Source organism: Macrobrachium rosenbergii, chromosome 53, assembly GCF_040412425.1.
Source record: "Macrobrachium rosenbergii isolate ZJJX-2024 chromosome 53, ASM4041242v1, whole genome shotgun sequence".
NCBI lineage: Eukaryota > Metazoa > Arthropoda > Malacostraca > Decapoda > Palaemonidae > Macrobrachium > Macrobrachium rosenbergii.
In genome coordinates, this window is record NC_089793.1 from 34,926,952 (window position 1) to 34,950,556 (window position 23,605).

At 35.0% G+C, this 23,605-nt stretch overlaps 1 long non-coding RNA gene across 3 annotated transcripts in view; it reads left to right on the forward strand.

The window, feature by feature from the left end:
• The window catches only part of LOC136834408 (uncharacterized), an 847,209-nt gene that overhangs the window by 53,105 nt on the left and 770,499 nt on the right, over positions 1–23,605 (forward strand). The gene's annotated exons all lie outside the window — the stretch shown is intronic.

Sequence of the window (23,605 nt, forward strand, 5' to 3'; positions counted from 1 at the left end):
GCTCACAAAATAAATTTTATATATCTAAAGCATTTTCCCTTATGTTCGGGAGGAGGCTCAGGAGGGTTGTTCCTAACTGTTCTTGTTATATATATATATATATATATATATATATATATATATATATATATATATATATATATATATATATATATATATATACATATATATAGTTATATTGTGTCTTTATATATATATATATATATATATATATATATATATGTATATGTGTGTGTGTGTGTGTGTGTGTGTGTGTGTGTGTGTGTGTGTGTATTATGCATACTTACATACATACGCAGTTATATTGGTGTCGACTAAATACAGAAGACTTAAGGATGCTTTCTGTTGGGTGTTCTGAATCATCTGTGAGGGATGAAACTTACTCTTTTAGTGACAGGGAGCAATTGCTGGAATAGTAGCCACAGGAATGAGAAGTCACCCTGCGACAGAGTATTATTCATCTTGATTAAGATATGAGATCTTCATTCGGCTATGTTAAAAAAATCAGGCATGACTGATAAACAATAAGCCATTCGATAATGAGTCTGAATTGTGGCGGGTCTGAGATAAAGGATGGAGAAATACTTAAAAGTGGAATCATCAGGTGATTATCCAAATAGAGGAATAACTAATGTACAAGATGGCAGGCATCTTAGAAACACCCACTAAACACGCGGGAAGGGAAATTATGTAAAACGATTAGGCAGAAAACTAAAGAAAAGGTTAACGGGGACAAAATATTGAACCTAAAGCAGGAATTTCGACTTTTATATACCTTACAGCAGACAGTCAAAATCTGTCAAGAGTTGCCGGGAATTACAATCAAGCATCCTCCAATGAACCCCTACGGTTGTCAACTTAAGATACAAAGAATATTAGAGATAATGTAAGGTGAGACAGCATCAGACTCATTAAGTTCAGGAGAGAAGTAAGCTGAAATTATAAAGTAGATAATGTGATATTCTGTAGATCCAACCCGACAGAAAAGAAGAGTAAAGCTGGACTTGCAGTAGTTGCTGAAAACTTTATTAGCAGAAAACGAATTTTTTCCTTGTTCATTTACTGAGTAATATTAAGATTAGGGCGAAAAAGTCTTCATTCGAAGCAGAAGGTTGAATTTCATTAGGCGAGAGTAAAATAGATGCACCAAATTTTTCGCTAGATGGTTGGTCGTGCATGAGTTGTCGTAACCAAACTAAAAAGAGCTAAAAAGAGAGGGAATTATCTTAAATGTTTTCCTATATCTCAACAACAGGGGTCAAGACATTTCTAATATTAGGTGTTATCCCGTGCGTAGGTAGTGCATTCAGTGCACTTCACGCGGTGCACTGTTGGCATTACTTAAAGTTCTTTGCAGCGTCAACTGCAACTGCTTTCATTCCTTTTACTGTACCTCGTTCATATTCTCTTTCTTCCATCTTACTTTTCACCCTCTCCTAACAATTGTTTCATAGTGCAACTGAGAGGTTTTCCTCCTGTTACACCTTCCGAACCTTTTTATTCACAGTTTCCCTTTCAGCAATGAATGACCTTACAGGTCCCAGTGCTTGGCGTAGGCCTAAATTTTATGTTCCTATTTCGGTACTAGGTGTTATAATGTCGGGAATTTGCCAGCCTACCTATGAAAAATAATGAAGACAGGCTTATATGTCAGCTCACTGGGAAATTATTGTAGCTAACTAATGTTGTGTAATAGGAAATGGCGAAGAGTATGCGGAAGTAAAATTAAGTTAAGCAGGACAGTAATCCAAAGACCTAAGAGGAAAAATTTCATAATAGTAACTTAAAGGGCCTAAGGTAAAACTTGAATATATTGGTCAAAATGACCAGGGAGATGGGTTGGGAGCTGAATAGTTCGTTCCATCTCATTAATAAAGGATGTTGGGGGAATTGAGATGCCATTCCTTGTTTCACCTAATCTGTGAATGACCGCATATCTCATTTTCGTTATCCTTCCATAGTTTTAGGAGTCTGCCTTATCTATTTTTTTTTTTAGCATCATCATTATTATTCAGTTATTTGCCGTCCTGAACTTACATAAATTTGCTTGCTGCTGTAAAGTTTAGCCCTTTTCTGACATATGTTTTTAGCTTCTTTCTCCAGCCTGTAAATTCACCAATTCGTAATGTATCATGAATTTACATTATCCATGTTAGTTTTCCTTTCACCTTTTTCCATTTTCCTACAAATTTTCCACTAAATAAACTTTTAGCGTTCGCATTGCATCTCCAGTTTTCTGCTTTAAGCCTTTTGCAGGTTCATTTACGCATTTAATAGATTTCTTATTTCCTAACACCTTCTTCGCCCTCCACTTTTCATAGACCCAGTATGCTCATCTCCTATGAAGCCCTCCGTCATCTGTTTGAATTTCTGATGATAATCCTAACATACACTTTGCTGGTTTTACTAATCAACGTAATTCTTATGCGTCACCTTTTCTGTTTTGCAAATGGACAGCAATTTTTCTCATCCATGTTTCCAATCTTTTCCCTCAAGTATATACTGAATGCACCCTAATCAGCCATTGAATTCCTAGCTTACTACCATTTCATTACATTTTCGAAGTAATCCTGTTAACTGAAGTCTCCTTTACATTTTCAACTTTGCTACCATCCTTATATTCTTAAGCCCTAAACCTTTCAAAATACTCGCTCTGGACATTGGGCTGCACATTTTCACATCATATATGAATTTGTTTCTTGAATACCTTGAATAACCTTTCGTTCCGCTTTATTCCGAAGGAGAGACTTTTTCCCCGTATAATTCTTGCTTACGTACTTCTCAAAACTCTCATTAGATCTCAGGGTTTTTTTTTTCTGTTTTCTTAACGGCTTTGTTCTTCCTTTTGATTTCTTACTCATCAAACTCCCATCTACCTGGGAACTAAGCTTCAATTTCCGTTTTTTTTTTTTCAAATCACCAAAACCAGTCATTTTACCATCCCACGTTCTCGTCCTTCCAATATGTCTGTATCCACAAACACTCCCTGCCAACACAAATACTCCTCCCTTGAACCTTTCTGGCGGCTTCAGTACACAATTTTCCCCTGATAGTATCAACCCAATAGCTTTAATATACTCCTATTTTAAATTGCAAGAACAAGCTACCAGAGACAAACCTGCGACGTAGGGGCTGCTCTTTAACTGTTGGTTCTGATGTGCTGAAATATCTTGACCGTTTATTTCCTTTTTTTTTCTGATACAGATATGATGAGATTTTAAAGAAAAAAGTCAGCAGTATATCCAGACTGTATGCAGACATTTGAGGGAGTCTAAAGATGTTTTGAGAAAAAGATGGAGTAACGCAAAGTTGTATTCTTATCAAGAATCATTCTGAATGTATTTGATCAGACAACATGAGCACTATCAGACTGCGATCCAATTCTCCATTTATTATTTATGAAGGGTCTCGTTTATTCACAAAAATCAGCCGTTCTCAATTTTCTTACGTGCATAGCTACCTCGTATCTCATAAATGACGTGAAAAACACACACACACACACACACACACACACACACACACACACACACACATATATATATATATATATATATATATATATATATATATATATATATATATATATATATATATAAAACAAGGGTCAAAGGCGAAGAAGACAGCGCATATTACTGTACATTCATCGGGTCAAGGGCAGGAACATAGAATCAGATGATATAGTAAACCATTTATTCCAACGTTTCGTGATTCTCAGTCACATCTTCAGGGGTATCTACAGTAACACAACAGTGTATAAATATTAAATTATAAGAAAAAAAGGAAATATTAAAAAAAAAATTTTCTTTATTAAATACAAAGTGAACTAAAACTCACACGGGCAGAACATAAAAAATCTTAGATTGATAAGGAAGGACAACATGTTTAAACACAGATGTATTGAGAAACAAAAGAGTTAAAACAAACAACATACTTAAATACAAACAAACTTAAAAACACTGGGGACTGACCTGCTGTTCAGAGTTTAAGAACAAACAAAGAATATAATACACAAAGATTTTTCAGGCAGGCAGCAAGTTAAGATAAATATAAGGATACAGCGGTCATTCGACAATTCAGTGAGGGAACACGTTGTTTAAAATTTAATGTTTCCAAATTCCAAGGAGCACATTCTTGATGAGTGTCCCTCGGCCCATTGTCCTCTATTTTATGCTAGGTTTGTAGACGACACTTTCATTGTATTTAGACAGGACCACTTGTATCATCATAGTATCACCGTCACCATGGAAAAAACATGACTCAGAATTAGCATTCCTAGGCATACTTGTAACTAAAGATAATGATAGGTTCAATACCTCTATATTATACTTAGGAAGAAAACTTTTACCAGCCTGGGGTCCAATTTCTATAGCTTTTGCTTTTTCAGTTTTAAATTAAACTCTATTCACACTCTTTTACATCGTGCTATATCCTTTACGTCAGACTGGACCCTCTTTCACCAAGAAATCGTCATTCTAAAACAATACTTCTCCAATAACTGTTTTTCCCTGCTCACATCTTCTACAGGATTCTTAAAAAATTGCTTAATAAAAAAGTGTCCAACAGAACAAAGAGTCGGACATACCAAAACTCCCATTATACGCAACTTTTCATTTTGTATATGATGACTCATTTCGGAAGGATTTCATTAGGACTGTTCAAAAGTATGTAGGGGCCATTGATCTCAAATTAATACCTAAGACACCAAAAAATATCGGTTCTCTTTTCAGATTCGAGGATTGGCTACCCACTTTGATGTCGTCTGGTGTTGTCTATGAATGCAATTGTCTGAAATGTAATTTTGGAAAATATATTGGATCCACCAGGCGGCTTCTCAGGGTGAGGACCAATTCTCACAGGGGTTTTAGTTGTAGAAAGTGATGCTGATTAGCAAATCCAGAATCTTCTAATATATATCATCAAATACAAAACAGAAATCAGATATGAGGATTTTTAAATTATTGGGCACACAAACAATTCGCAGGAACTACTCGTTCTGGAATCATCAAATATTAAAAAACATGTTCCCTCACTGAATTGTCAAATGACCTCTGTACCCTTGTATTTATCTAGACTCACTGCCTACCTGGAAAAATCTTTGTAGAGTATATTCTTAGTTTGTTCTTGGCCTCTGAACAGCAGGTCAGTCCCCAGTGTCTTTAAGTGTGTCTGTATTTAAGTATTTTGTTTGTTTTAACGCTTTTAATTCTGAATACATCTGTGTTTAAAGATGTTGTCCTTCCTCATCAATCTAAGATCTTTAATGTTCTGTCCTTGTGGGTTTTAGTTCACTTTGTATTTAATAAAATTTTTTTAAGTATTTCCCTTTTTCTCCATGATTTAATATTTATACATCGTTGTATTATTGTAGAAATCCCTGCAGATGTGATTTAGAGTCACGAAACGTTGGAATAAACGGTTTACTATGTCATCTGCTTCTATGTTCCTGCCCTTGACCCGGATGAATATATATATATATATATATATATATATATATATATATATATATATATATATATATATATATATATATATATTTATTTATATCTACAAGTGCCTTCAGTTGTGCATATGAATTACGAGCTCATTCCTAGTTAACTGCTATCATGGCTGTCGAAATTGATTTTCTCTTCTTCCGGAAAGTTGCTCTCATGGGAAGTAAGAGGTCTTTCAGGTCAGAGAAGTTAAAGGGAAAATGCAGTGAATTCCTAAATGATGCAGGACTTAATCGTTATTGCCCATGTAAGATGGCGGGAATTATATTGAAACACATAAGTAGCGGCACATAAGCAAATATCAAATTGTGGAAGGCGCAAAGGAAATGTTAATTTTAACTCTAATATTCACGCATGCTGCTGAGGTATTTACCGTTGCTAGATTAGTAATATATCACATTATCACATTAGCAGCAGTACATAAAGCAAACATCACATTGCGGAAGGTGCAAAGTATGTTGTAGGAGAGAGAGAGAGAGAGAGAGAGAGAGAGAGAGAGAGAGAAACATACATATTCAAGCAAGCTGCTGAAGATAATTATTTAATATTACTTGACTGGTAAGTTATAGTTAGAGGTTGAATGCTATTGTGGATTCCATGTTGATTGTTAATGACTATGTTAAGTCTCATCAGAACGTTACTTCTCTCTCTCTCTTAAACACGCACCACAATATCCCAGAATCTTTACATAATTAGGTCACATCAGAATATTGTTATTTGCCTCTTCGCTTGATCTAAATTACGTACCACATTTATATCTCTCCATTTCTCCTGCTGGTCTTCTGCTGCTACAGTAAGCGTTGAAGGCTATAAATTCTAGTTCATGTGCATTCCGTTCTGTATTATCTTCGCCAAGGAAGTTTTATTTTGTTGTTGCTTTGTTCCCCAGTTTATTTTGGTAGCTGAATTATGCAAGTAGTGTGTAAATGTTTTTATGGACTTTTGACGCCAGTTGGGCTTCATGGGTAACAACAAGTGATTAGATTTTGGGAGAGATCTTGACCTGGATAAGGACCCTTTATTTTTTTTTTCTTCTGTGGGGGTGGGGTTCCTCAGCGTTTGTGGAGGACTGTGGTCTCAGAACGATGTCTGTTGTATTGGATAACTTCAACAAATCTCCTGCTGCCCTTTTTCATTTTCTTTGAATTAAAAAGTTATCGATTTTAATTTTTCGTGTATTATTTCCTTTCAAGAATGCTTTATAGTCAAGGAGTGCCCATCTAGAATTATTGTTGTATGCTTATATCATGACTCCCAATATTCTTAAAATTATTCTTTACTGGTTTTCAATTATTCTTAAGTAGTGTTCAGTTATATGCCTGATTCTGCTGCCAAAGTTTGTCTTAAAAATGGTTTCTGTGTCTTTTAGAAGTGTCACAGTTTCCATTGGTTTTTACTTTAAACATTCCACGCAACTTTTTCATATGCACTACATGATTTATTGCCAAAAATAACACATACTTAACTTCACCTCCAAAATACCATCGATAATTGTTTATTTAACTGGAACTATTGTTTTATGTAATAAAGATTTTTATACTTTGTAAAGTCACCATTCATGCATAACGTGTTTTGAATAAAAAATAAAAAGTTTCTCTCTCACCCCTCCGCACACACAAACATATATATACATATACATATGTATATATACAGTATATACATACAGACATGTATATATACGTATGCATATGTATAGGCTATATATATATATATATATATATATATATATATATATATATATATATATATATATATATATATATATATATATATATATATCTCATGGTCTGATTAGTAGCAGTAGTTCTTACTGAGCGAATGGACCCAGGTTCTAATCTTAAGGAGGGGGATACGCACACTATTAAAAACCCACTGAGCCTCCGTCGACCTAAGCAGTGAATTAGGTGTCAGGTGGTTAAACATTGGTGATTGCAACCAAAGTTAGATAAAGTCTTGAGGTGAGCAACTTCATCCCAAAAACTGACTTAGATGGCTACATATATATATATATATATATATATATATATATATATATATATATATATATATATATATATATATATATATATATATATATATATATATATATATATATATATATATATATATATATATATATATATATATATATATATATATATATATATATGTGTGTGTGTGTGTGTGTGTGTGTGTGTGTGTGTGTGTGTGTAGCTTTGCGGTGTGCATTTTCATGCTTTTTTGAGTTGAAAACCTTTTCGTTCTGATACATTTGTTTCCTCTATCAGTCCGGCACTTTCTAAATATATTATGGTTTTGACATTGGCACTAGAAATTGTTCTAACATTTAATTTTGTCTGTTGTTCGAGCATATAATGTTCCCTTCAAGTTATTTTATCTGTTTCAGTGATTAACCCAACTGTCATTCCGACACGGTTGTACCTAATTAAAGATAACTTGAGTCTGCGGAAACTCGTGTATGACTGCCTCACCTGTAATTGGAGGTGAGGTCGGTACAAATCGAGGTAACCGTTTTTGACCGCCAATTACCGGGTAAGAGGTAACCGCAAAAGGGCAATTACCATTCTGTCTAACTGTTAACCGGCAGTTAGTCGGACAAACGCTTCTTTTGAAACGCAGTCAATTACTAAATTTCCAGCCGACAGGAATCGTTTTGTGGAAACATATCCCTTTGAATGGGTTGGGTTTCATTATCGTGTCTGAAAATGCAACCGTTCGTTGGGAAGCATATAATTTGGGTGGTCGTTTTATTTTTTTGTGCTATAGAGATGTTTGTATTTCGGATACTTTTATTTTACTGGTCACCTTTTAGTCTTAAACCCGGGTTATGTTTCCATTTGTGATATTTTTTTTATTGGTTACTTTTTGGTGGTATGCCTGTGTTTTTATTAGGTTTGTTTTTTATGTTTGATATTATACTGTATTGGTTACTTTTTGGTAGTACATTAATTTTGTTTTTTAATTGATTTTATTTAAAGCTCATCCTACGTACATATTTAATTAGAAGTCTCTCTTACTTTCCACCTTCTCCTAATAATTGTTTCATAGTCCAACTGCAAGTCTTCATCCTGTTACAGCTTTAAAACCTCCTTTACTGTCAATGTCCCTTTCATCGCTGAACGACCTCATAGGTCCCAACTCTAGGCCTCTGTCCTTCATTTTATATTCCAGTTCCAGTTAGAAGTCTCAATGATATAGACTAAAAACTGCATTTAAAAACACTCAGAACTTCTGAGCCAGAGAGGAAATGTCTCTGAAAGAATTTCTGAGCCGGAGAGGAAATGTCTCTGAAATCAATTAGGTGAAGAGTAACAAAGCTATCATAAAAATTAAGGCTGTAAGTGTTTCATGTTAATGATTACGTGTAAACTGGTTGGAAAAATAACAAGCGATAAAAGGTATAATGGTGCGGTAGGGTCTTGGAGTGACGTAATTGATACTTACGAGTTTCCCAAGTCTCAATATTCCTTCACCCAAAAGGGCCTTGGACAAAAAAACAAATCCTTTGGGGTCTTAACCGTAAGGAACCTTTTCCAGGTAAAATGCGCATGTCATGTAATAAGACGTCATTAGCGGATTTATCAGTTTGCTACCGAAGAAAATTTCTAATGTGCTTTACGTTAATTGTTTTGACTCGACTCAGTGTACTGAAATTTTCATAAGATTTGGCCTGATTTTAGTTATTGGAGATAGTTAAAATTTGCATCAGTTATGAGGCCATGTTTCTTTAACGTCATTTTAATATCCTGGAAATACTTCTGCGATTTAAATGAGGAACCGAGTCAGTTTTAGACATAATTAAATACCATTAGGTGGAAAGGAATCGGTTAAGCAAATGGGCCTTTGTAACTGGTTAGTTGATGATGCTCTTACGGCTTTGTAAGCAATTGCTCATACAAATCTTTTCGTTCTTTTTCATTTACTTAGTAAGAAATCTTCTGTTAAAAGAGTAATAGATAAGAATTCTACAGCATCAGGCTTCCCCTGGTCACCTCAGAAAGATATCTGCCAAACAAGGGTACTAGAAGCTCTTTAAAGTACTTCTAGTAAATGAGATGTACTTCTTAACTTTCCAGCAACTTCCAAACTTGTTTTTAATGCTTCGAAAGACGATTTGCTAGACTTCCTTCAGTGGTAAGGCATTGTATGGCTTGAAGATTTATTGCTAAAGATCTCAAAAATCGATTTTCAAGATTCTGATTTTTTGAGCTCCTTGCATGATTCATATAAACTCCTTTGTCATAAAGTCTTGTAAACGTTTGTTTGATGAATCATATTGTTTAGCAGTGAGCAATGAAGGGTGAAAAAATCACATAAGTGTAAATTCTAACTTTAATCAGACCACTGGACTGACTAACAGCTCTCCTAGGGCTGGCCTGAAGGATTAGACTTATTTTACGAGGCTAAGAATCAATTGGTTACCTAGCAACAGGACCTACAGCTTATTGTGGAATCCGAACCACATTATGCCGAGAAATGAATTTCTATCACCAGAAATAAATTCCTCTAATTCTTCATTGGCTGGCCGGAGAATCGAACACGGGCCTAGCCGAGTACAATATCGACCCGTCCAATGAGGAACTGAAAAAAATTCTAACATATATATATAATCTGTATATATATTATCTGACCAACCCAGCACTGCCCTGGAAAACACTGAATGACAGCCAATAAACTCTCTCTCTCTGAATCTTTCTCCTCTCTAACACCCCCCTCTCTCTCTCTCTCTCTCTCTCTCTCTCTCTCTCTCTCTCTCTCTCTCTCTCTCTCTCTCTCATTCCTGTTAAGATAGTTGCTTCAGTTACAGTGCCCAACATTTTTGAAATTTTATATTTCACCCCTTCTCACCACCCATTCCTGTCCAGGCTGAACTTAGATTTAAAGGCCTTTCATCTCAGTGACCTCGAAAACTATGGATTAGACACTAATATCTGTAATTTTTTACACTTAATTTCCATCCCTTCTCACCCCCCATTTCTAACGGGGCTGAACTTGGACTTAAAGGGCATCGAGAGTGTCACTATTCATCTCAGCAACCTCATAAACTGTGGATTAGACAGTAATATCTGTCGTTTTCGGTTATTTTTACATGTGGCCTCCTTCCCACCCCCACCCCATATGGGGCCAGTGATGACTTATCACCTCACAATATTCTTTTGTCAGATAGTAAGTCATTTGTATACTGAAATGAGGTATGATAAACCTGTAAAGTTTATTTAGTTACTAAGTCTACAGGCAGAACCAGCCCAGTTTAAGGGAAGCCCTCCCCACCCCCACCCCCTTTGGTGCACTTTGGTGCTAGTGATGGCTTACCCACAAAGTATTCTTTTCCAGATAGTAAGTCATATGTATACCAAGTTTGGGTGAAATTGCTTAATGCATTACAGAGTTATGATGGGATGCACACACGCACTCACACACACATACATACATCCATTTATATATTCCTTTTTAGAATATGTGTCATTGAGATTCTGTATGGAATTTATATACATATATATATATAAATATATGTATATATATATGTATATATATATATATATATATATATATATATATATATATATATATATATATATATATATATATATATATATTACAAATTTCCTAGGGTTATATGATGTCTAGAGTTTTTTACAGGCCAGCAACGGAAACTCTATTTATTTGGCCTTGGAGTTCTGACTTACGTAAAGGGAAATCGTAAAAAACAAAGGGATGATTTTAGGAGCTGAAGGCTCAACTTCATAAGGAAATGTTTCGTAAACACTTGGGATAAATTAAGGAATTATATTTACAAAAGAAAAGCATTAGAAGGGAAATGGGTAATTGAATTGCTGAAGGGCTTGCAACGCCTGAAGATCCTCCTACTGGAGTCTTGGATAAGGGCAAGGCACAGTCCAAGATGAGTCCACTGCCAATAGGTTTCTCTGCAAGAGAAATTTACACATTACACGCCAGTAAAGGAAAATATAACACAGAATATGACTCTAGTCTGCACTGAGGGTGCCAAGGACTCAAGGAATAACTGAACACTTTACACTAGAACACGAAACACTGCAAAAGGCACTGAACAAATGACACAAGGATGAGAAAACAATACTGGCACTCGGTAACACTTCAGAAGGGCAAACGGTCGTGACTGAAAAGGTCTCCACTCATACTTTACCTTAAAGGGGTGGTTAGCTGGGCTCTGGCGTAGAATGACAGTGGGCGTTCGCACACATGACATTGTACTCAGGTTCCTGGGTAGGTCCTTTCAAGGATGACTGTAGTACTGGGTTCACGTCAGGGGTCTGGTGCGGACATCTGGGTGTAAGGGTGGAGGGTGACCTCTCAGCGTCTTGTATCACTCGCCCGCGTGTATGGCTAACTGCTAACTGCTAACTCCCATTACTGACTGCCAAGATGCTCCTGTCCTGGCTCCTTTTAAGGCATCTGCCGAGAGTAGGGGCCCTGATGTCGGGCCCGTATGATGACCGTGCCCAAGATGTGTCATCTTCCAGGTGTCTTGACCATCTGCTTGCATCTCCCCAGGTGTCCTGTGGAAAGACAATCCAGCCAACTCAATCTGCCTTTAGAAAGGTTGTTTTAAGCAGCTTAGTTGGGCTAAGCTGCTTAAGGGAATGGCACCCAGCCTCTCATCTTTGCCCCTTTCGACCGTGCCATCTAAATGTCTGTTTCAGGTAAAGGAAAGGGACAGATCGAACTGTTAATAACTTTAATTGTTTTGATATCTAGGTTCAGTAGGATTGGCTATGGATGCAGCTGACGATTCTACTCTTAATAACTAAGGGCAAGTTAAGAGTCGGTTGTGCAGCAACTTCTTGTATTTAAAATAATATATTATATATATATATATATATATATATATATATATATATATATATATATATATATATATATATACATACATATATATATTCTACTCTCAATAACTAAGGGCAACGATTCTACTGTCAATAACTCTTGTACTTAATAATATATGTGCATATATATCTATATATTAATATAATATATATATATATATATATATATATTATATATATATATATATATATATATATATATATATATATATATATATATATATATATATATATATATATATGAGAAACAAAACCAACATAGAAATGGAATATGGAGTGATGTAACTTTAAGTAACAATTAGAAATACTGAAAATGGGTCTGAAAGTATCTTCTGATAAAAATATACCTTGCAATACAATCGCGAATGTCATCCCATGATGCTGAGGCTTTCCACGATGTCTAAGATCGCGACATCCTTACGAAAAACTATATGTAGCCTAGATTGTTTTTAATATCCTACTCAGGTCTGGGCTGCAGTCATCACTGGCTTGTGTCTCTTGCTGAGAGAGAGAGAGAGAGAGAGAGAGAGAGAGAGAGAGAGAGAGAGAGAGAGAGAGAGAGAGAGAGATCACCTGCCTAAAACCGAAATTTATTTTTAGAAATGTTTTTATAACAATTTGAGAAAGAAATACACCATATTATGTATAAATTCAACAAACGTTCGATTAGAATTTTTGTTTCATTTCACTCTTTCTACGTGTGCAAACGCCGTTGTGTGTGTATTTAGCCTTCTTTGGTTACCAGTGACTTGTGAATAAAAAAACATTAAGAAAACTTCTTGTATAAATGTTTACAGTCAAAGGTTTGTAAATTAAAGCATGGTAAACAGAGTGAGGTTTGTGACTACAAGAAAGGAATATATCTAGAAAAATGAGAATTCCTTTAACGAAAACTAAACATCCATAAATATTGTATATGGCTATGGTAACACCTTCTATGGATGAATAGCAGTGATTATCATTCAAGACATATTGAAGTTATTGTAGAATGTATAAAATACCATTATAAAGGCCCACTCATCAAGGATAAAAGACATTTGATGTGGTTGGCCATAGAAAACTCAGACACAGTCCTAGGTTACTCTGAAATGTTTACAATATTTCTGATTTTCGCTTAGATTGGTGAGCAGGTCGACGGAACGTAACCATGTTGATAAATGAGGAGTGATCTGGTATTCAATTTCCAACATATCTTGAGCTCACGTCTTGTTCGTATTAAATCTTGTTAACTGCTTCGCATATTTTTTATGATTCTGTATTTTTAGCAGACTAGAGACGATTGTGAGCCAAAACCCAAATGAAATCAAAACTAATAAATGAAGGTGTTTAAACGGTGGATGTTTTATTTTTAAAGGTAAAATAATCATAAGAATTCATAGCATTTGGGTACGTTAATCTTACCCCATGAGAAGATAACAGTTTATAGGAAGTCTTGCTTACTGACACTTCCCATATGGTTTGTAGTTAATCCAGGAATATTTTAGGTAATTCCAAAGAGCAAGATTCCCATCCACTTCCGTAGCTGTAACTTTCAGCATCTGTTCTATGCTGGAAGGTCTATGGCTTGACCTCCTTCGTGTAAAACCGTATTGCGAAGTTCTTTCATTTTGGGGTTAATTAGTACATCATTTTCAGTGCTATTAAAGCTACTACTGCACCAGTCTGAAACTTCGTGCTGTTCTGAGGTCACATGTTCTGTTCTGTTGAAAATTCTGTGCAACTTCAGAGCATTCCTGCTTGGTAGGTCATCTTATATGTTCATTATCAGTAATGATAATGATAATAGCTTTTTTCATGCTGAAACTAAAATGAATTTATTCTTCGGAGTTAAGTCAGGAACTCAGATTTAAGTCCAGCTCTGTGAATTAGTTTGCAAGGTCCTTGTAATTGTGTCATCCTTTCTGGCTCCTGTTATAATGAGACTTTCTGCTTAGGCCTATTGAAAATTCTTTCCTTTATTTTCGTAACCAAAGTAGCAACTATTCCGTTTTGATTAGCAATCCTTGAATTAGTTGATAGAATGCAGATCCATTTTTATACCTTTGGAATTTGCAGTGTTCTGATATTCCTTTCTTGAAAAGGTGGCTGTGTCGTATTTTGTAAGAGTAACGAAGCGAAAATCATAAGAATATTTCCAAAAGTAACCTGAAAGTCAGTGAAGCAATATTACATGCAAAATGAAGTCCTTAAAGCTACGGAGTGTATAATTAAATTAAATTTTCAAAGGAGGCCATATTTCCCAAGACAGAAACTCACTTAGAAATTAACAGAAAAGTAGGAAAAACGTGAAAATGAGGCGAGCTTGGAAAACTTGCAATTCTGTGCTATGGTACTGGATTGTCTCCAAAATGTTGTTCACTTAATACTTTGCCAAAGTTATTTTACTTTATTTTCATCTTTGTTTTTATGTATTTCTTTTTTTATTATTATTCCTCTTTCACAGTCTGTTCATCTTCACCCTCTCAGTTTCTTTTCTATGCCTGACTGCTTTTCTTATTGGGCCCCTCGGGCTCGTAGCATTCTGCTTTTCCAACTAGAGTTACAGCTTGACTTGTAATAATAATGATGATGATAATAATAGGGAAAGGTTAGTAATTCCTATTATTCTCGCATGAAATGAGGCAATATTTACGGTATCACATCGTGTGCAACCTGTTATTTTAGTTTTGCAAGAAAGACGGGGTACAAATTACATGTCAACAACAACCCCTCAAGGAGGTAATGGCCGATGAATGTTGTTAAATTCAAGTGAAACTTGTTGATTACAGATATTGGAGAGTAGTATGGGTGTTATATACTCGGCTCATTACAGTCTTGAACAAAGGATTTTGATAACCAGATCTACTTCAAAGCAATTGGAGAGTTCATACGCATTTATTTTGCAGTAACTGTTATGTTTATAGATCATTTGTAGGTTTTTGTTTGTCATTTAAATGTCGCGATTCTGATCTTCGTTTGTTAACAGTTACATGACAGGTGTTACTTTGAGGTGAAATGTCTTGTTGTCTTGAATATCCGTTGTAGTCGTTTAGACAAACAGCCACAGTTTGTTTTCAAAATAGACGTTTTGGATGCTTGTTCTTGCTGTTATCTGAGGGGCGACTAGCAACTGCTATATATTTTTGCACCTAAATATAACAGTTACTCAGAAAGGATAATTTTGTGGTCGAAATGAAGATGTTCTCATTTTGAAAGAGCAAGACTAATACTTGATAACAGGGTGCCATAACCAAATGAAGAGTGAAAACAGTTTTTGGTACTGTTTGAATGTCCAAAAGGCAGAGTACCCCTGCTTTCCTAGAAGCAAATCTTTTGGGAAGGGCCAATTTTAAGAATTATTGCCATTGTCGCGAAGCCCTCTTAAAAAGTAATTACTTGAACTGAAGGCAGATATTAGAACGGATATTCCTACTGTTATCAGTACTAGTTGCATGATCAGATATAGTTCAGTACGAATGACCAAGTCGTTTATGAAAGTCTTGCAAGGCAACACATATACATTTTTTTCATCTCAAAAATAATCCGATGTTTTCTCATAAGTGACTGTTATTCTGCAACTGCTCCCGCTCACTTTTTCTACATTATCCATCATATATGCACAGTTTTTGGATAGGCGAGTCACTACAAGTTTTTGAATTCTGTTGAGAAATAAATGAAGAAGCCTTTTTCTTCCGTGGTAAGATTCGAAGCAACGTCAAGTAATAAGAGACTCTACCATACACACACACACACACACACACACACACATACAAATATATATATATATATATATATATATATATATATATATACATATATATATATATATATATATATATACATATATACATATATATATACTATATATATATACATATATATGTATATATATATATATATATATATATATATATATATATATATATATATATACACACACATATATACGTACGAGCCACGAGCAAACACTAATAACATTGATAATTTTCGTTAAATTCTATTGCGCCTCTGTTGACCTGACAAGAAAATCAAATACCGGGCAGTTATTCAACTGTATTTGGTCACATCAAGATGATGATTACCATCGGGCTAACATCTTCATCACAAAGACAGTATCAAAACCCTACCACCCCATTCCAAAATGCCTTCCGGTCCATCCAGCCAGCACCTGTCCTTTTTCCTTCCGAAACTTCCGAGGTTTGCACTTCACCAAGATTTCGTTCTCCATTTTCTCTACATGTCCAGATCATCTCAGAGCACACTGCTTCATCATATTAGTTTTGAAAAGCTGTTCACAGCATCATTGTTCATTACTCTTTATCACCACTACTGAGTGTTCATATACGACGCAACCATTTCATCCCAACAGCTTTTACCTTTATGCTTCTTTAATACGTTTTCAACATCCACTTTTTACTTTCATGAAGGAAAAAGTGGCTGAACAATCCTAACATACATACATCTTCAGTTCCAGATTTTTTGTAGAGGTCTTGCTGACTTTCTTTCTTCACATGCACATACTCGTATATACTAAGTCATACGTAAGTATACAAATGTCATTGTATCTAAATTGAAGTGAACGAGCAAAGCTGAAATGTAGGACAACGAGAAGAATTCCTCTTAATAGTTTCGTCTTCCTACGGGCGTTTTCAAACGCGATTTATTGCAACAGCAAGTTTGAGAGTGTGATGCACTGACACTGTCGATGTTCTTGCTTAAGAGGGCCGTTATTTAAAAGCACCAAACGCACATATGTGCACATATATATTTGTGCCCCGACGATGGTTGAATAATCGCGAAAGCGCTTGGTACTGAACTTATAACTTTTATTTTCTTGCGGTATTCATTTATATATGAATTTACGTAACACACACACACACACACACACACACACACACACATATATATACATATATATATATATATATATATATATATATATATATATATGTGTGTACTGTATATGTATTATATGTTTGTATATGTGTATATATATATATATATATATATATATATATATATATATATATATATATATATATATATATATATATATTATTATAAAGGATCAGTGCAAACGCAGTTACATGCTAAGGTACATAAACAAACATGCTTGTGGCTTTATTAAAGCTATTCATTTGCTCGCAATAACTGCTGACGCAAATCATATTGATGAAAAGTTTACATTGGTGTCTCAGAGACAATGGTTCATAAAGTGTCCTTAGGCTTTTGTTTGGAAAGAACATTTGTCTTGTGAATCTTGCTGTCTCACTGTTACCTCAATTGCATGCTTGGGTACTCTTAGACCCGAAGACGTGTTTTTTTCCCTTATTACGAAGTGTATGTTATCAATAAACATGGGCTGGTAGCATTACTTTATATTTCAAAGTTTATCCTTTCCGATCTTGGCTTGAAAGATAATCTTTTGGCTGAGTTGAATGCCTATGAAACCCATTCAATTGAAAATTTGATATAAGAATAGGTCATCTTGAGGTAATATGAAATGTTTTTGTTTGTTGGATTAGTAAAATGTAATTAGAAGTTCCATATCTTTCTTTAGAAAGCAGGAAGTGTTTTCTCTTCTGTTGCCAGTTTGCGTTTTATTGTTAAGTTAAAGTGATGACTAATGATTAGTTGATTAACTACATATCACGGTGAAATCGCTCTCATCGTAACACAGTGAGAAAGATGTCTGGGTATTATAATGCAAATATATCTTATTTATCTCAGCGGAACTTCTGTCACATACAAAATAGAAAAAAAACTCACATAATCTAATGTAACTATCCTCAGCCTCCAATCCTTCCTTCCCCTCCCCTTCTCCCAGAAGTGTTACGATAAACCTGGTTTTTCAAGAGGCGACATCTGTATCTTCCTATGAACATCCGTTGTCAAATGAATATCCCAGAAGCTAAGCTGTCAAAGGACTTTAGGTAATGTGCTCTTTCCTAACGAAAAAAAAAAAAAAAAAAAAGAGAGAGAAACTGGTGACATTATCCCATCATATTTTCAACCTTTTTCTGCGTCCTAATTTTTTTTTTCCATTCCGTTCTCTCGGTTTCTTCATTGTCTCTCCTCCCACTCATTCAACATTTTGCTGCATCCTTCACCCACACCTTGCTTTGTCATTAATTTGAAATTTTCGAAGCTGTGTCGCGTCATGTTGCCACTCTCATTTTCATTATATTTTTTTTTCTTTTTTCTTCTCGCCTGTTCTTCGCTGTCTCACCTGTTCTGTCTTTTTTTTTCTTTCTTCAGCCGTCTCCTGTCTTGCAGGATCCAATTTTTTTTCCTCGCAGTCTCATTCTCTCCTCTCTCTCATCTGAGTTATTGCTTTCCATGCAGTCTGGTTGTTGCATGTCTTATTTCTGCAGTTACTTATGTTGTGTGGTTTTTATCGGATGATTATTCTGAATTTATATGTTCGTCATCGTATGCTGTTAATTTTTCGTTAATATATAAAAGGCAACTCCCCAATAAATCACCTTAATATTCGTTACAAAGTTCCTTTTGTCTTTCACGTCCTTGAAGAAACGTTCTTTTGACCTTTTGAGGTTTTATTTACGTTAATTAGTCTTCATTAATAGACCTTTTGTAATAATTAATTAAGTAATAGAAAAGCCTAATCAATTAGTAAGGTAAATAGCACACAAAAACGGGGTCCCATTAAAAGAACTTATTAACAGTTATAAGAAGAACAAGGACAGAAGTAGAACAGCATCAGGACAGTGCCTAGAGCTCGAGAACAAGACCAAATAAGGAAAAAATGCAGTTCGTCTAATTGTGCCTCGCATTTTCAGGCACACCTCGCCGTGAGAGGATTATTTTTCCAGATGCACAACTCGGCCGCACACCGCCGCTGGAGATCATCATGACTTAGACAAAACCGACGAAAAGCGATGAAGTCGAAATGAAGCAGCGCCGCCGCCGGTCCGTCGGTGCCCGAGGGCTCCTGATACACAGACACTTCTTGCATCATTCCCAGGGTCACATTTAATTCGTCCGGGCCATCTGGGCGCGGCCCGGCAATCATTTTTATCCCCGGGCGGTGGGAGGGGATGGTGGTGGGGAGAGATCGGCGTGTTTTCTAATTCGTCACTACACGGCTGACGGGGAAAACACGCGAGACTTTCTACCTTGTCATCTTCATTTGTCATGACCTCATTACCCTCATTACCCAGCATCTCCATGTTAGGCTGCGAGGCGTTTTGTGTTCTCTGGGTTATTTTTGTAATAAGCTGGCTGCTTGAACTGTTTTGAAAAGTATGTGTGTGTGTATATGTATATGTATATATATATATATATATATATATATATATATATATATATATATATATATATATATATATATATATATATATATAAATTACTCCACAAATATCGTTTTTATCTAATTAACTGTACCTCAGGAATAACTTACACCTAAGAGGAATTTTTAGTTAAGTGCTTTGCCACCTGCGGGATTCGAACCTTTGCATGGCTTACAAACAACAGTAGGCAGTGACTTTGGCCACTGAGCTATCAGGAGATCTTTAATGATATTAAACGGTATTTGTAAAATTGGTGTAAAAAAATTGGTGACTAAAATATACCCATATATGATATAAAATTATATATATATATATATATATATATATATATATATATATATATATATATATATATATATATATATATATATATATATATATATATATATTATATGATGATAATAATCACAATGAAATGTGATATTTATAAATAACTTAAAACCACAGAAGAGGAAATAACAGAATGGGTGAAGGTCCTGACTGCTTTAAACTTTATTTCAAAGCTGTTGACAGAAGGAATTATATGTAGCAGAAGAAATTCACTATATATATATATATATATATATATATATATATATATATATATATATATATATATATATATATATATATATATATATATATATATATATATATATATATATATGTATGCACAAGGGACACTACAAACAAACATCCAGAGCCGTTAGATATTAAGAATCCACACCTGATAGGTGTCAGGGGTGGGAGAAGCAAACCTCATTTGAGCTAAGGCCAGATGCTGTGTTTACAAATATGATTATTCTTTTTGCATGCATATCTACTACCTTCTTTAAATTTTAATCATTTTGCATACTTCTTTTGAAATTGTAGAATCAAGTTTATACATTTCTTGATGTTCATATTTTTTTATAATAATTTTCTTTTATAAAACTAGACTCAGTGATCTTTCTTTCCACTGCATTATTAGAATAAACTATCTTTTTTTGCTCCTGCCCAGTTAATTGTATGATTTTCTTACTAACATGTATAAAAAATTCCACTGTTTATCTGTGCATATCTTACACATTTCTTAAGCTGTTCTATTCTCTTTTCCAATGTTTTTCCAGTTTGACCAATCTGAAAGTTATCACGAGACTTACATGGAATTTTATATACACTTCCTTTAGTATTGCAGGGAGAGTTCTTTATAAGTGCATGTGTCATTCTTTATTGCTCTTAAGCGCTGCATCAACTCCAAAATTCTTAAGTAATAGGGTTCTATTCCTTTACTGTAAGGCTGTTGACCAGATACCTCAATACTAAGAGGTTTCCCCATTCAGAAATTGCGTTATTATATAATGAAGTTACAATCCTGTAAGTGATTGTTTGAGAGAATTATGTTAAATCCTTAGCTGAAGATCTCTTGTAATCTATCAGGGAGAATTGTTACTGATAAAAGATAGGCTAATGATTTAATACTTCCTGTTTTATTCAGAATTGTTTTATAATGTAATGTTTACAAACATATAAAAAAGATCGTAATTTATTGAATATCGTTATCTATTGAATTACTATTTTTGTAAGTTAGCTTTAGAAAAGGTCTAAACAACATAGAAAAGGTGACATTTATCGGCCTCAGGCAAATTCTAATTTAGTCACTGAAGTGTCCGTTTATAATCTTGTTAAAAAATATATAACCCGGAATAGCAAGGAGCGTAACTGAAGCAATATTGATTAATGATACGACTAAAGTTAATTATCGGCACATTTAGAATTACATTGTAACTGTAGAAACTTACCGTGTAATGATTTTATAATAGCAATCCTTTTCCCCCTTGCACGAGCGTCACAATTTGAGTCAAACAACTAAGTGTGGCTAAGAAAAATTTGGCTTTTGCTTCTGTAGTTTTCTGACACTTAACTAAAGAGTTAACGTTTATGGTTGCACTTCTATGAAATGATTTGTAAGATGTTTAAGCTGGTAATGACAACGTCTGTAGTGAAATAATGAAATAACCTTACTGCACTAACTCTTACTCAAAACGCAAGCGAGAGAGAGAGAGAGAGAGAGAGAGAGAGAGAGAGAGAGAGAGAGAGAGAGAGAGAGAGAGAGAGAGAGAGAGAGAGAGAGAGAAGAATTACACTTCAAGGCATTTATCTTAAACTAAATTATATTTAAGGGAGAGAGAGAGAGAGAGAGAGAGAGAGAAAAGAATTACACTTTAAGGTATATATCTTAAACTAAGTTATATTTAATTCCTGCGTTGATCATCAATTTGTCCCCCTATAAACTGAGACCCCCTTCTTATTTTATTTGTTTATTTTTTTCTATATTTTTACAGTACGGAATCAACCCCTATCTGGATGAACCTACTTATAAAGTTGTTCTCGTGTAATCAAGTCGCTTATGTGTTTCTTTCATAAAATTTCTTCCTCCTTATAGAAAACAGTAGGTTGTTCCTGTTGAATTATTTCATAGTCCTGAAAAAATGCTGCTTTTGGAAAGTTGATGTTTCTTGAAGTAAGTGATGTCACATATTGAGTGCTCTGCTTTACAATGCTATCAAAGCTGAGTTACATGGGGTAGTCTGTCCATCAAACACAGCGAAATCTTCAAATCTTGGCTTAATTGTCTATTAGCGCGGGCAGCGGCCTGCTTTGAAAATCAAAGACGTTTCAGCCGGGATGCATCCTAACCTAACCTTACCTTAACCTATCCCATCTTAGGATACCTTGCTCTAACCGGGGCGGGGGCATGGTATGAGGAGAGGGGTGGACGGACACGCCCCCCTAAATGACGTCGTGCGTAGCAGAACAACATGTAAGCAACTATTCTGTAGCATTACTATGATTCATTCCTATCTGACTGTAAGGATGTTTCATACTCTTGAATTATAATCATTGTAGTGGAGGTTGTTTCAGGAAGTGGTCCATTTCTTGTTGCTTAATTCATTCAGCATTGTACTACACTTTTCCTTAATCTCTATAGAGAATTGAAATTAAAAATCAGTGATTCTGTCCATATTCTTCCCTCTATTATTCTGTTGTGTTGAGTAAAAAAATATGATTGTGATTAGTCCAGTGCCTCGGGTACATCCAGACAGAGAAAGGCTTCAGTCTCTTAACTTTATCTTGTGTTTGAAGGCCACTTCAAGAATTTGTGATTTCCACAATTCTTTTTTCTTCTATAACTTTGAAGGTCTTTCTCCTTTTTTGGTGAGGTTTATAATCATATATTCAGGAAATCTGGCTTTTGATTATTCTATATCACTGACGGAATTCAGCAGCTTTCATTTCCCTACTGACTTATGGAAACCCCCAACTGCTCTCATTTAAAGAACTCTTGCACAGTATTTTCCACACATGCTTTTGGAAGGCATCGGTTGCCTGCTTCAATTTTCTTTTCAGATCTAGGAAGACTTGGTGCCCTTTTAGATTTCCTAAAGACATGTAAAGGCTTCAACTAATCTCATATACTTTCCTGGAAATAGAAGACCTCTGCTGTTTTTATTGTTCTTTTAATTTTTAAAGGCCACAATCTCTGTCACTTTCTTCCGGGACGTATGAAAGTAAATGGCCTCTTAAATTTTGCCTTCACTCTTTACAGTATCTCAGCCACTCTCATTGTCATTACACATTTGGGTTGGCCCTGAAAGTAGTTCTTTTCATTCCGAACACTGATAGACCTCATTCATTTTTAATCATACCTTAGTCGCCAGCATTTTCCCTGAATCCTTTGATAAAACCAACTTCCCCTTTTCTTACTGTTCAATGATTCTTTGCTTATTCTCAGATTCCTGAAGTCCAGTGACCAGTTTCCAATCGATGACATAGCTCAGTCCTTCCTCTCGTCTATTTCCAGTGTCTGGAAATCTTAATTATCTATCCTATTCTATCAGAATTGAATAAGATTCAAAATTCGGCGGTCTGTTTGTCATCTTTATTTCCCTCTAGTACCAGAATCTTGACCGCCGAAGCCGATTTTACATTTAATAAG